This window comes from Palaemon carinicauda, chromosome 26 (genome assembly GCF_036898095.1).
Source record: "Palaemon carinicauda isolate YSFRI2023 chromosome 26, ASM3689809v2, whole genome shotgun sequence".
Taxonomy (NCBI): Eukaryota; Metazoa; Arthropoda; class Malacostraca; order Decapoda; family Palaemonidae; genus Palaemon; species Palaemon carinicauda.
Window position 1 is genome coordinate 79,600,595 of NC_090750.1, and position 15,058 is coordinate 79,615,652.

General features: G+C 35.5%; 1 pseudogene; it reads right to left on the minus strand.

Annotated features, from left to right (window-relative positions):
- Positions 1–4,990: 4,990 nt before the first annotated feature.
- LOC137620026 (uncharacterized) lies at positions 4,991–14,568 on the minus strand (annotated as a pseudogene).
- Between the last annotated feature and the right edge of the window lie 490 nt (positions 14,569–15,058).

Below are 15,058 nucleotides of genomic sequence, written 5' to 3' on the forward strand. Positions count from 1 at the left end.
TTCAAGGATCTGACACATTATCTGTGGATTCAAGGATCTGACACACTAAAATGATTATTTGTGGATTCAAGGATCTGACACTAGACTGATTATCTGTGGATTCAAGTATCTGACACACTAAACAGGTTATCTGTGGATTCACGGATCTGACACACGAAACAGGTTATCTGTGGATTAAAGGATCTGACACACTAAACAGGTTATCTGTGGAATCAAGGATCTGATGCACTAAACAGGTTATCTGTGGATTCAAGGATCTGATACACTAAACAGGTTATCTGTGGATTCAAGGATCTGATGCACTAAACAGGTTATCTGTGGATTCAAGGATCTGTTACACTAAACAGATTATCTGTGGATTCAAGGATCTGACACACTAAACAGGTTATCTGTGGGTTCAAGGATCTGATACACTAAACAGATTATCTGTGGATTCAAGGATCTGATACACTAAACAGGTTATCTGTGGATTTAGGGATCTGACACACTAAACAGGTTATCTGTGGATTTAAGGATCTGACACACAAAACAGGTTATCTGTGGATTTAAGGATCTGACACACTAAACAGGTTATCTGTGGGTTCAAGGATCTGATACACTAAACAGGTTATCTGCTGATTCAAGGATCTGATACACTAAACAGGTTATCTGTGTATTCAAGGATCTGATACACTAAACAGGTTATCTGCTGATTCAAGGATCTGATACACTAAACAGGTTATCTGTGTATTCAAGGATCTGATACACTAAACAGGTTATCTGTGTATTCAAGGATCTGACACACTAAACAGATTATGTGGGTTCAAGGATCTGATACACTAAACAGATTATCTGTGGATTCAAGGATCTGATACACTAATCAGATTATTTATGGATTCAAGGATCTTATACACTAAACAGGTTATCTGTGGATTTAAGGATCTGACACACTAAACAGGTTATCTGTGGATTTAAGGATCTGACACACTAAACAGATTATCTGTGGATTCAAGAATCTGACACACTAAACAGGTTATCTGTGGATTTAAGGATCTGACACACTAAACAGGTTATCTGTGGTTCAAGGATCTGATACACTAAACAGGTTATCTGCTGATTAAAGGATCTGATACACTAAACAGATTATCTGTGGATTCAAGGATCCGATACACTAAACAGATTATCTGTGGATTTTCAAGGATCTGACACACAAAACAGATTATTTGTGGATTCAAGGATCTGACACACTAAACAGATTATGTGGGTTCAAGGATCTGATACACTAAACAGATTATCTGTGGATTCAAGGATCTGATACACTAATCAGATTATTTATGGATTCAAGGATCTTATACACTAAACAGGTTATCTGTGGATTCAAGGACTTGACACACAAAACAGATTATTTGTGGATTCAAGGATCTGATACGGTTAACAGATTACCTGTGGATTTAAGGATCTGACACAAAACAGATTATTTGTGGATTCAAGGATCTGACAAACATATCTATGGATTCAAGGATCTGACACACTAAACAGATTATCTGTGGATTCAAGGATCTGACACACTAAACAGGTTATCTATGGATTCAAGGATCTGATACACTAAACTGGTTATCTGTGGATTTAAGGATCTGACACACAAAACAGATTTCTGGATTTAAGGATCTGACACACTAAGCTGATTATCTGTGGATTCAAGGATCTGATACACTAAACAGATTATCTGTGGATTCAAGGATCTGATACACTAAACAGGTTATCTGTGTATTCAAGGATCCGATACACTAAACAGATTATCTGTGGATTCAAGGATCCGATACACTAAACAGGTTATCTGTGGATTCAAGGATCCGATACACTAAACAGATTATCTGTGGATTCAAGGATCCGATACACTAAACAGGTTATCTGTGGATTCAAGGATCCGATACACTAAACAGATTACCTGTGGATTCAAGGATCCGATACACTAAACAGGTTATCTGTGGATTCAAGGATCCGATACACTAAACAGCTTATCTGTGTATTCAAGGATCCGATACACTAAACAGCTTATCTGTGTATTCAAGGATCCGATACACTAAACAGGTTATCTGTGGATTCAAGGATCCGATACACTAAACAGCTTATCTGTGTATTCAAGGATCTGATACACTAAGCAGATTATCTGTGGATTCAAGGATCCGATACACTAAACAGCTTATCTGTGTATTCAAGGATCTGATACACTAAGCAGATTATCTGTGGATTCAAGGATCCGATACACTAAACAGCTTATCTGTGTATTCAAGGATCTGATACACTAAACAGATTATCTGTGGATTCAAGGATCTGATACACTAAACAGGTTATCTGTGGATTCAAGGATCTGATATACTAAACAGATTGTCTATGGAATGAACCAACCTGGGACAATTAGGTCAAGCAATTACCTAAACTTTCGCTTAATATATGATGTTTTAATTTACTAACGAAACTGGAATTCGCTATAAGAAATGGACGAGTGTTGGCTAGTTAGGCATTTTCGCACCCAAAAACCCGCATAATTGTCTTTATATAAGGGGGTCCAAAAATTCTTAACGAGTTGTTTGCCCCAATAATAATAGTAAAAAATCCATAAGATATGATAGCGAGTAAGAAAATTATATAGTTCGTGTACTCGACTAAAAATTAAAGTATCATATTCACCAAATATAGCGCACCACAATTATTGGACCATCTACAGTTTTAAGCATTGGCAAGAAACAATGGATAGACCTATTTCTAATAGTTGTGTCATATGATAAAAAGGAAATATGTTAATCAACAGTATATTATTTGATCTGAATCAAAAAGCTCTATAACAAAAATAAAGATACAGGCTGTAATTTTTTTTAACAGTTATAGGGACCTCACAATTAACTGATATTTGGTCAAAATACTTCAAAATATCCTAGCAGTCACACTTTCGTTTAATAATTCGAAATGAAAATATGATTTCACATAGGGAAAAACACATTACTGAAGAACCCTCTAAAACAGAGTCCTCTTAAATTATTTCAGTTCCACAGCCTATCAAAACTAATATTCATCATACATTAGACTTGATTTGCGAGGTAGACCTACATATGAATTGGACTTACAAAGTTACGCCATTGGTAAAATGTCGTGGCCTATGACTCCTGGCTCAAAACTGAATAGCCTAGACCTACCAACATCGCAAATTAAATATCTAGGCTTATCCATTTTGTATTTGAAAACAACTCTTTAGACACTCTAATATACCGGACCTTGTATCTAAATTGACGTACCAACCTTTGGAAAAATGCAGAACGTCTAACTACCAGAAATGAAGGAAACAGGAAACACCAATCTTTTGTCTTCCTCGAATAACAGCCGGTACTGGAATGACACACCCGAGCGCGGAACAATACATTTGGCAAGAATGTTGGAATGGAAACAAAATTATTTTCCTTATTAAATCATTATATATCCTTGTCTTTCTTTCGAATACCATGATAGGAAGAAAAAACCAAAGATACTATATTAAATGCTCACTCAATTCCGCTGGTTTTACGATCAGAGGGTAAAAATATCATGAACTACTTTTCTGACTTTTTACCCAGATTTTCTTTTTGGATTTTTACGCAAGGAAACATGCCCATATAGAATGCTCGCATCCGTATGCCTTCATACACACACACACACACACACACACACACACATATATATATATATATATATATATATATATATATATATATATATATATATATATATGCATGCCATTTACATTCTCGGAGTACACCACGTTATGTGAGTGAGCTCGTGAACTTTTGTAAGATTTACCAACTAAGTTTGAATCAGGAGGTTTAGTAAAACCAGCATTCAGAGGTTCAGCCATTATTCCTAGAAAAATATAATTTTCAAATTTTCAAGTTTAGTGAAACCCTAATCTCAAATCCAAAAATATCGCTCAGCTCATACTGTACATAATATACGAATGTACCAAATGCCTTTCAACTGGCAAACTTTGCAATTTTGGCCTATTCAGTTATCGTCTGATATATTATTTATAATCATAACATACAAAACTAGAGGGGCACTCAGTAGAGCGCAGATCTTCAGCGCGGTAGCTTATTTCTCGACCTTAACCTTTGACCTCAACACGTATTAATTGGCATGAATTTTCATACACTCAAATATGAACCAAGTTTTAAGTCTCTGTGACAACGGTGTCCAAAGTTATGGCTGATATGTGAATTGGACACTTTGCTTGACCGTGACCTTCACCTTCCAAAATTTAACCATTTCCAGCTTTTTACAAAACAGTTAATCCCTGCAAGTTTCATTACTCTAAAATTTAAACTGTGGTCAGGAAGCTGTTCACAAAAAAAAAAAAAAAAAAAAAAAAAAGGGGGGGGGGGCGAAAACATAACCTCCTTCCAACTTGGCGGAAGTAATACATATAAATATATAAACGAGTAGATAAATAAATTAGATCATGCGTGCAATAAACAATTATTTAATAATACTATATCAAACAAAGAAGAAAATCATAGAAAATTTGAAATTACTATATATGGGATGCTAAAATAAATAGATTTACCTGGAATTTTTGAAGAAAAAGTAAATAAATACTTATCCAAGTCAGAGAATGATTGCGTATATACAGGACCGGACACGCGATAATATTGAAAAAAAAAAGACATTTTAGCAATAAAACAAACTGTTGTCTATATATATATATATATATATATATATATATATATATATATATATATATATATATATATATATATATATATATATATATATATAAGTCATTAAGTCAGGTTAACATAGCTCTAAAATTGCAGTTTGACTTTTTTACTAATTAGGAGTTCCATTTTAAAAACCAATTTCAAATGTTCACAGCACATTTTGTTACAGGAAATGCTGGTGTCACATCATATGCTATTGGCACATTACATTTCTTTATATGAAATCCAAATTGGGATTCTTTATTTATTGATTAATTTCTATGATGTGAGTCAATTTACTAAAATGAGTAAACTTTAACTAAAGTTATTAAATGCAAACGAGTTACAGTATACTACAAAATACACTTAAACTTGACCCCTTCAAATTTCAGAGGACGTATGATATGCAAATTTTTTTTTTCTTTCAATCAAAGTCTGTTAGGTCTACAGATGAACTACTTGAAAATCATATCTAATTGTTACACATTGCACCATATGCCGCTCAATACATACTTATTACTTTAAGTTTTGCTAAATTTTGTGAGTATATATGTTGACCTTTTGCAATATTCAAACTCAGAATACATTAAGAAATTCATTAGTGGCTTGTGTTTTATAGTATAATTTTAGTAACATAGGTTGAAAGTTTAAAAAAGTACCGATATCACAATGATGTATACTCATTCTCCAGAAAAAGGTAACATTACCATACCCATCACATTGATGTATATTCATTTTATAAGCTTGAAGAGTCTTATTTCCTAAATATCTACCTTTAAAGTTGAATTACTATAGTGTACGGGCATTTGCATATTTCTCGAGATAGACAATATAATGCCAAATAACTAATGATTACATTAAAGTATTCGCACAAATAGCTTTTAAATTTTACAATGAATCAATCTTGATTATAAAATGTTCATACTGCTTTCATGAAGGTCATTTCACTTAATATGAACGCAAGGAATGCACTGTCCCGGACGGAAGAACCCCTGGTGGTATTTTGGGCATTCTGGATTAATCTGTCATGTTCGTCTTTTTGGGCTGCACTGACTCGAATAGTACTTTCTGCAGCTCTCCTATGGAGTCCTTGTCTCCCACAATGGGATCCTCCTTCGGCAGGGTAAGACCAGGAGAAGGAGTGAAGAAATTGCGACTACTTCGCAAAACTGGGAACTTGAAACGAGAGCTGGGGAAAATTCCACTTGTTACCTGGAGTGGTGGTAGGCCTGAACGAATAGGTGTTACCAAACGGGGTTAAAAATTCTTGTTTCACTGTTGTAGGTGGGATAAGCGTGAGGTGTAATGTCGGCAGGAATGGTGGAACGTTTCAGAAACTAATGGAGATGGTTGTTGTAAAAGGCTTGGAGCACGTACCCTTACAATATGAGAAGTACTGTAGGACATTCCGCTGCTGGTAGAACTGTTAACAGAAAGAGAAGCAGCAAACACAGTGGTCGTAGAATGCTGTCTCTTGGTCAGACCCAGAGGCATGGTGATGATCGGGATCCAGTGTGATAGATAGTGCAGTGGTGAATATTTTCCAATTTTTCTCATTTGATCGCAGAACCAGAGGCTGGAAAAAGATACTGTTGAAATCTATCTCATCAAAAGGCTTCTTTTGGCTGCTTGAAAACGTGAATTTATTTCCAGTACCTCTGGCAACAACTCCTGGAACCATAGTGAATGGAGTGCCAGGTGGAGGTGTTCGGACAAAAGGAATCATATGATCAAAGGAAAAGTTGTCATGATGAGATCTGGTATTTCCTGCTCCAAAATTTTGCATCTACAGAAACCAAGTTGCTACCAGCATGTTGTTGAGGGGGTTCGATAAACACTGATGGTGATGGTGATGATTTGGTTACGAAGTTGGGGATAGACTGGAAAATACTCTCAATATTTTGGAGCTCAAAGAAACGACTAGGAGCAGCTGGGGCAGGTTTCTCTGTGGATCTAGTCAATTGATGAACACCCGTGTTTAAAGTTTGAGAAAATGTAGGCCTAGGAGTGGTAGCAACTGTTAGCTTTAATGTCTGTAAGAAGGAGCTTCTTGAAGTCTGGAAAAATCTTGTGGTGGTGGGTTTTGCTGTTGATGTTACTGTCTGTTGTATTCTTGTGCTTGAAGTCCAAGGTGTCGTTTGTGTAGCTTGAGTCCTTTGTGTTGAAAATGTCTGCTGTGCTCTGGTGGTCAATGTCTGTGATGAGGTAAAAGGTCTTAACGATGACGCTCTAGGTGCAGATACTGACTCTGGAACAAGTGGGTTTGTAGGTAATGGAGGTCTAGGAGAGGAACCTGGTGCCTTGGATGGTGCAAATTTTTCTTCCTTCAAAGAAGTTTCTCGACTGCTAGTGGTGGTCTTCCTGCTACTAGTCGCTTTGATATCGTTGGCCTCATTTCCATTTTCTCTGCCGCTTGGCACTGTCGGTACAAGACAATATTAGAGATAAGTTTACCGTGACCCTAATCTAGTTATCAACTCTTAACTATTTTTTATGCAAAACGGCGCATTTTATAAAAAAAAAGGGATACTTCAAAAGAATTATGAAGAGCTGGAGAAAGAAATATATTTATCTTAATATAAGGATATTGAAAAGAAGAATAGCGTCTAAACATAACTCCTATTTTCTATAAAAGATAAAAAATTACTTATAATCCCACTCTTACATCAAAGTATAATATTTATGTTAATTAACCTTTAGTCATTGGTGATACTAAAAGAAAAATATGATTTGAAGTCATTGGTGATACTAAAAGAAAAATATAATTTGAAGTCATTGGCTTCTTTGTTTAGTAACTGTCTAAACTTGAAAAGGAAAACTTGAAAACACTGTATATGAAATTCTTTGATTATGGTGTTAGGAAAAGTAGATGAAAGTTGTTTATAAATTTTAAAGTAAATGAACTTCTAACATTAGAGGATAATAGCCTACTGTAATCCACTCCAACAAACATCATCCACAGGCATAAGATTCCACAAAACAAGAACACTTGTTCTAAGTTGTCTAGCAATATTCTACAAAAGCAAGCACACTTGTTCCTAACTCTCTAGCCAGATTCCACAAAAGCAAGAACTCTAATTCAAAGTTTACTAGCCTGATTTCATAAAAGCAAGGACACTTGTTCTGAGGTCTCTAGTCTGATTCCACAATAAAACAACACTTGTTCCAAGTTCTCTATCCTGATTCTACAAAGCAACCACACTTGCTTCAAGTTCTCTAGCCTAATTACACAAAGCAACCACACTTTCTCCAAGTTCTCTAGTCTGATTCCATGAAGCAACCACACTTGCTCCAAGTTCTCTAGTCTGATTCCACGAAGCAACCACACTTGCTCCAAGTTCTCTAGCCTGATTCTACAAAGCAACCACACTTGCTTCAAGTTCTCTAGCCTAATTACACAAAGCAACCACACTTTCTCCAAGTTCTCTAGTCTGATTCCATGAAGCAACCACACTTGCTCCAAGTTCTCTAGTCTGATTCCACGAAGCAACCACACTTGCTCCAAGTTCTCTATCCTGATTCTACAAAGCAACCACACTTGCTTCAAGTTCTCTAGCCTAATTACACAAAGCAACCACACTTTCTCCAAGTTCTCTAGTCTGATTCCATGAAGCAACCACACTTGCTCCAAGTTCTCTAGTCTGATTCCACGAAGCAACCACACTTGCTCCAAGTTCTCTAGCCTGATTCCACGAAGCAACCACACTTGCTCCAAGTTCTATAGCCTGATTCCACGAAGCAACTACACTTGCTCCAAGTTCTCTAGCCTGGTACAATCAACTACGCTAACATATCACTCCCCACCTATATCTGTTTCAACTCTGTCTCAAGAAACCAGGAGTAATTAACCCTTTCAGTCATAGGATACTCACATATTTTGTGCTTGCTGCGTCAATCCCATTTAGTGCTCGTTTAGCATTAATAAGCTTTGAGAATTTATAATGAAATAAGGATTAAAAAACTTTTGGTTTCACAAACTCTTTAGATCATATAGATGATGCCATATATAAAGAGTAATTTGAAGGATTTGTTTCTATTTGCTTAAAGATGACATAATATTGCAGTGATAAAATATTGATGGTTGCAAATTGGAGGACGTTAATATGTTATTAACCTCCATTACGCCAACCACACTTCATAATATTCATTTAGGACAATCTATCTCGCTACAATAATTGCTACAAACCATTCTTAGTCGCCTCCCCCCTCCCCCCAAAAAAACCCAGATCAGTTAGAATCCTCACCTTCCCCAATGCGGCCATTGAGGTTATAAAAATCAACAGCAGACGAACAGTTCACCATGAACACCAGTGGTCACACACCATGAACTTGATGTTGAAGAGCGTGTAGTTGGGACACATGTAAGAGTACAGCTTTTACAAGGTGTCGCACATGCGATGTACCTGCCATTAAGAGATGTTGGTAAAGTAGGTAAAGACTATCATGAATTTGTGTTTTACGGTGCATATACACATACATAAGAACTTTATGAATATATAATAGTATTTCAAAAAAGAAAGCTGTGACAAATTTATAAACTAAATTACACAATTTCCAGTGTTACAGAAACAAGTTAATGATAATCTTAAGGTGAAATCTATTATAAAAAATATGCACAGGACTATTATTTACTTTATTCATTTTTTGTTTTCAACAACAATCTCAATAATAATAATAAATAATAACAAATTCAATACCTGGCACCCCGTTTCCAGATCAGCTTAGTACCCTGCTGGATGCCCACGGCAGTTAAAAGTGGTCTAGGGTATACTACCCAACGAGGGGTAGTTCCGGCTCTCCTGCAAAATAGAGATTATATTAATGATGATAATGATCATTAGTATTGATAATCTAGAGTCATATATAGTTGCTTATTCAAACTCAGAAGCTTTAGCACTTTTTCCAAAGTGAGAAAGCTCAAGATATGGGCGACAAATATATATGACTAGATTTTTAACCCAACATTTTTAGATATTCTAATAATAATAATAATAATAATAATAATAATAATAATAATAATAATAATAACAATAATAATAATAATTATTATTATTATTATTATTACTATAATAATAATAATAATAATAATAATAATAATAATAATAATAATAATAATAATAATAATAATATATGCTCAGGAAAACCTCCTTAAGAATATGAAATGCTGACAAGTAAGATATCAACTAGCAATAGAGTCAGTCAGTCACATTATGCATAGGAGAAGACAAAGCGGATAAAATAATACACATCTCAAAAAGGAGGACTGCCTATGGTATATATCTGGATGACTGATTGAAGATGACTGCAAAATGAACTGCCATTTAATCTTGTTTCAGAGCGAAATGGAAATGAGATGATTACAATTGTTGGAAATGAATTGGAGAGGATAAGATAACTAACTGAATACAGAGATCATGGAGAATGAAATGAATGGTTAAGATTTAAACGAGAGAGAGAGAGAGAGAGAGAGAGAGAGAGAGAGAGAGAGAGAGAGAGAGAGAGAGAGAGAGAGAGAGAGAGAGAGAGAGAGAGAACCAAGGAACGTCCGAAGGGTCAACAAGATGGTGACAGATACATCCCTACATACGTACGTACATACAAGCGAGCAAAAATGGAGATGATAAAACATGATGAGCATACGTACAGTTGGACCCAGGAATTCCTGGTACACCTCATTCTGAAGAAGTGCAACCAGCCACACCCTAACTGCGCCACGAGTTCCTCTGTTTAGCCCTGCCCACCATCTCTCCCTACACTATCTGTTCGGTTACTCACCGCAAAGTAAAGGTGTGACAAGGTACACTTCTTCGGAGCGAGGTGGTTAAGTACAGTACAACAATTTTGTTATTATTATTACTAGCTAAGCTGCAATCCTAGTTGGAAAAGCAGGATGGTATGAGCCCAAGGACTCCAACGGTGAAAAATAGATCAGCGAGGAAATGAAATAATGAAATAAATAAACTATATCAAAACATTTGCTGCAAGTTTGAACTTTTGAAGTTCTACTGATTCAACTTCTGTGGATATTGTTTAAAAATGTGTGTGGGGATAAGAGAGCGGGGGGGGGGGGGTACTACAGTAATACAAAGAAAGTCTTATTACAACTAAGAAATGGCTATGTAATACAAAGAAAGTCTTATTACAACTAAGAAAATAGCTAAGTAATACAAAGAAAGTCTTATTACAACTAAAAAAAATAGCTAAGTAATACAAAGAAAGTCTTATTACAACCAAGAAAATAGCTAAGTAATACAAAGAAATTCTTATTACAACTAAGAAAATAGCTAAGTAATACAAAGAAAGTCTTATTACAACTAAGAAAATAGCTAAGTAATAATTCCAATGAGTCCCTATTATTGTTCCCGGAAATGATCCTGTCTTTTCTTTTTACAATCTTAGTCGCCTACACATTTAGGTAGCTTCCAATCTTACCTAACAACGCACGAGGGTCTGCCCCCCCCCCCCTCTCTCTCTCTCTCTCTCTCTCTCTCTCTCTCTCTCTCTCTCTCTCTCTCTCTCTCTCTCTCTCTCTCTCCATTTTCTTAATTCAAGGTTCGATACATTTTCTTTCGTCTAATATCCTTTAATGTTAGACACGATATTTCCTGATCGAAACAGGTTGTCAAACGGTTCAGCGTAGAGGGAAATTTACAACATACATCTAAAAATTAAGTTTTATATGAAAAAAGGTTAAATATAGTGAATGAAATAGCGTTACTAGATCTTCATCTGAATACTTATGGCTTTTTAACATGTGTCAAATCCTAATATTTTTTTAAGTTTACGTACTTTTGAAGCTTACTCTTTTCTCTGGCAACCCCTTTAGATTACCGTCTTCTTGGCTTACTCATGACAAGTCTCAAACTATGATTGCTTTCCAACTGACTTTACTAATGGAAACGTAACACTAAATCGAAATATTTCGTTAAATCGTAAAATTAACTTCCCCATAAAGACAATCGATTTGACACATGTCTTAATGAATTACACTCACCCCTATAAAATATATTATTCATTTGTATTGAATGAATAATCCCTCATCTGCCTACAGTCCTCCAACCTCCTGCATAATATAGTGGTAACGTGTTTGCTTCATTTTCGCATGGCAGCAGATCGATCCCCAATCCGGGACCGTGAGTTTAAGCTATTTACTGGGAAGGCCACTGCTCTGGTTGATGTTCTGGTGACTATATTATCTGATGGAACTGATAAAGGTACCACTGTGTATGTGTAAACTGTATATTACGTACTTACCTAATGATTTATGGCATATGTCAGCTACTTAACAAACAAACCACTTTGCAGCAATATCGTGAGGATCTCATAACATTATTTCACAAGAAAATGTTCAACATCTCACAACCATCACAGGAAAACAAAAGAGGGGAGGGGGTACATCATCATCTCCTCCTACGCCTAAGTAAAGGGCTTACGTTTATTTTGACAAGTGGCGTTACTAATCACTTCGTTGATTGACAAAATTATGACAAAATCGTTCGCACTAAAACTATGCAAGAACAATATGAAAGTAAAGGGTCATTATAGGACGTGATTGAGTGTGTGATCCACGTTCGTTTGGGTACTTCTTAATGGAGTTCCGGAGAACTTAAAAAAAAAAAAAACATACTGACACGTTAGGTATTTTTGAGAAATTTAACCATCTGATCAATAATTCAATTCCTGTGTCTCACAAGTAAATATTTTCACAAACAGTGACAAAATAAACGCATTTATGAATAAAATTGTGTTATGAACACGGAATGTAGAAAATAATATTTTCGACATTTCAAAATTAAAAGAATTTCTTAAATATTCTAACACAAAAGCTGGAAGTTTTCATTTGACTTATAAGATGTAGACATAAGTGGCCATGGATGGATAAGGAATCCATTTGGCGATAATAGCTTTGCAAGCAGACTGACTTATACATCTGACTGACAGGAACGACTTATCGATAAGTCACGTGACGACGGTTCAGTGAAACGTGTGTTTGATGCAGCCGAACATTTGCATTCATTTTGGCCGCAAGGTGAAGAGCAGTGAGTCCCCCCCACCCCCACCCCACCCCCCACCCCTTGTCATCAAAAGGACAATGGCGTTTTCTACGTCATACTTAAGTGAATCAGGGTTTAGTTATCAAAATAACATAGCCTTCTCGTTTAGCAATAGTATATATATATATATATATATATATATATATATATATATATATATATATATATGAACATATATCACAAGCACACGTGATTTTAATTAATGTAAATATCACCCACGAATTGCATTTAATACCGAATTCTATCTTGGGAAATACATATCCACTTGGAATTCATTTTATGGTAACAGCTTCTGGCCGGGTGGTGATTCGAACCACCACCTGTACGGCTAGAAACTATGCTTGGCAGGGACCCTACCGAGTCAGCTATCAAGAGAGACTAAAAGTTTATGACAAGTCCCCCTACATATTCCTGTCGAATTCAGGATTCTGTTTAGACTTGATATTTACATTAATTAAAATCACGTGTGCTTGTGATATATGTTCATTAAAATAACCACGTGTTGCAAACTCTCGATTCAGCTATCATGGTGGAGATGGGTCTATTTCAAGTCTAAACAGAATCCTGAATTCGACAGGAATATGTAGGGGGACTTGTCATAAACTTTTAGTCTCTCTTGATAGCTGACTCGGTAGGGTCCCTGCCAAGCATAGATTCTAGCCGTACAGGTGGTGGTTCGAATCACCACCCGGCCAGAAGCTGTTACCATAAAATGAATTCCAAGTGGATATGTATTTCCCAAGATAGAATTCGGTATTAAATGCAATTCGTGTGTGATATTTACATATATATATATATATATATATATATATATATATATATACACATATATATACACAGTATATATATATATATATATATATATATATATATATATATATATATACACACACACTAAACGAAAAGGGTATTTTATTTTGAGGACTATAACAGAACTGAACCCTGATTCATATATATATATATATATATATATATATATATATATATATATATATATATATACATATATATATATATATATATATATATATATATATATATATACATATATATATATATATATATATATATATATATATATATATATATATATATATATATATATACATATATATATATATATATATATATATATATATATATATATATATATATATATATATATATATATATATATATATACAGTATATATATACAGTATATATATATATATATATATATATATATATATATATATATATATATATATATATAATAAACTTTGCACCTTCAGACGTTTTTCATAATTAAATAAGCCCTGTATCTTAATACCTAAATGTATGGATTCTGTCTTGTACCCCAGAATCAGAGATCCAATGGGGAATAAAACTTTCAAATCTTTCTCTAATTATTAAATCAACGATAAAAAGAAATGCAAATTCCAGGTGAAAATACAGAGATGCTGTTTGTGACCTGTGTAAATTAAGTAATACAAAACATTTTGGGAACGTGAACAGACCGAGAAAGACAGGATATGTTGCAAAATATCAGAAGACGGCCATGAATTTGAAACAAGGAATTTAGGAAATAGTTGGAAAATCATAAATGGTGGCTATAACTAATTTCATGATGAAATTGGATGAAAAAAATCGCATTTAAAACATATATCAAGAAAGATGGTAATGACAACTGCCGACGACGTTCATCTCTTGGATAATCTTCTCGAGCCAAATCTTCACTGCACTGCCCGTAGAGTTTCGTCTCCAACGTTCAGCGCTTGAACAATCTCTACGAGACTTATCTTCACCGCTCTCCCCGTAGAGTTTCGCCATGTCTATTGCCTTTCTTGGCAATTGGGCATGGGATCTTTACAGAAGCATCCGGCATTGCAGGAAACTCTACAATAACCCCGACTGTGACTGCGATGACTGCCAAGAATACTACAACACGAGAGTTCACCTCTTTAACTTGGTTGGCCTTAAATTCAATGAAGTTGATGACATGACCCTGCCACATCACAACGTCCGTTGCAACTGTAAGAACTGCAAGACTGCATCCTACAAGCTCCTGCACCACTTCCGATCTGCCCCTACCACTCCAGAGGAGTCTGTTCCACCTTCTAAACAAAGGAAGAGCCCTGACACACCCTCACCAGCTCCTGTAGAGCCCCCACCATCGCCCTTATTGACACCAAGGAATGAGCCTCGAGACTCTTCCTTGTCCGTCTCTTCGCCAGTTATACAGCCAGAGCCTGTTGCAACCGTTTCTCCTACCCCAGCAGCTGTCCCCTCCATTGCCATGGAGATTGTTGAGCCCACAGGG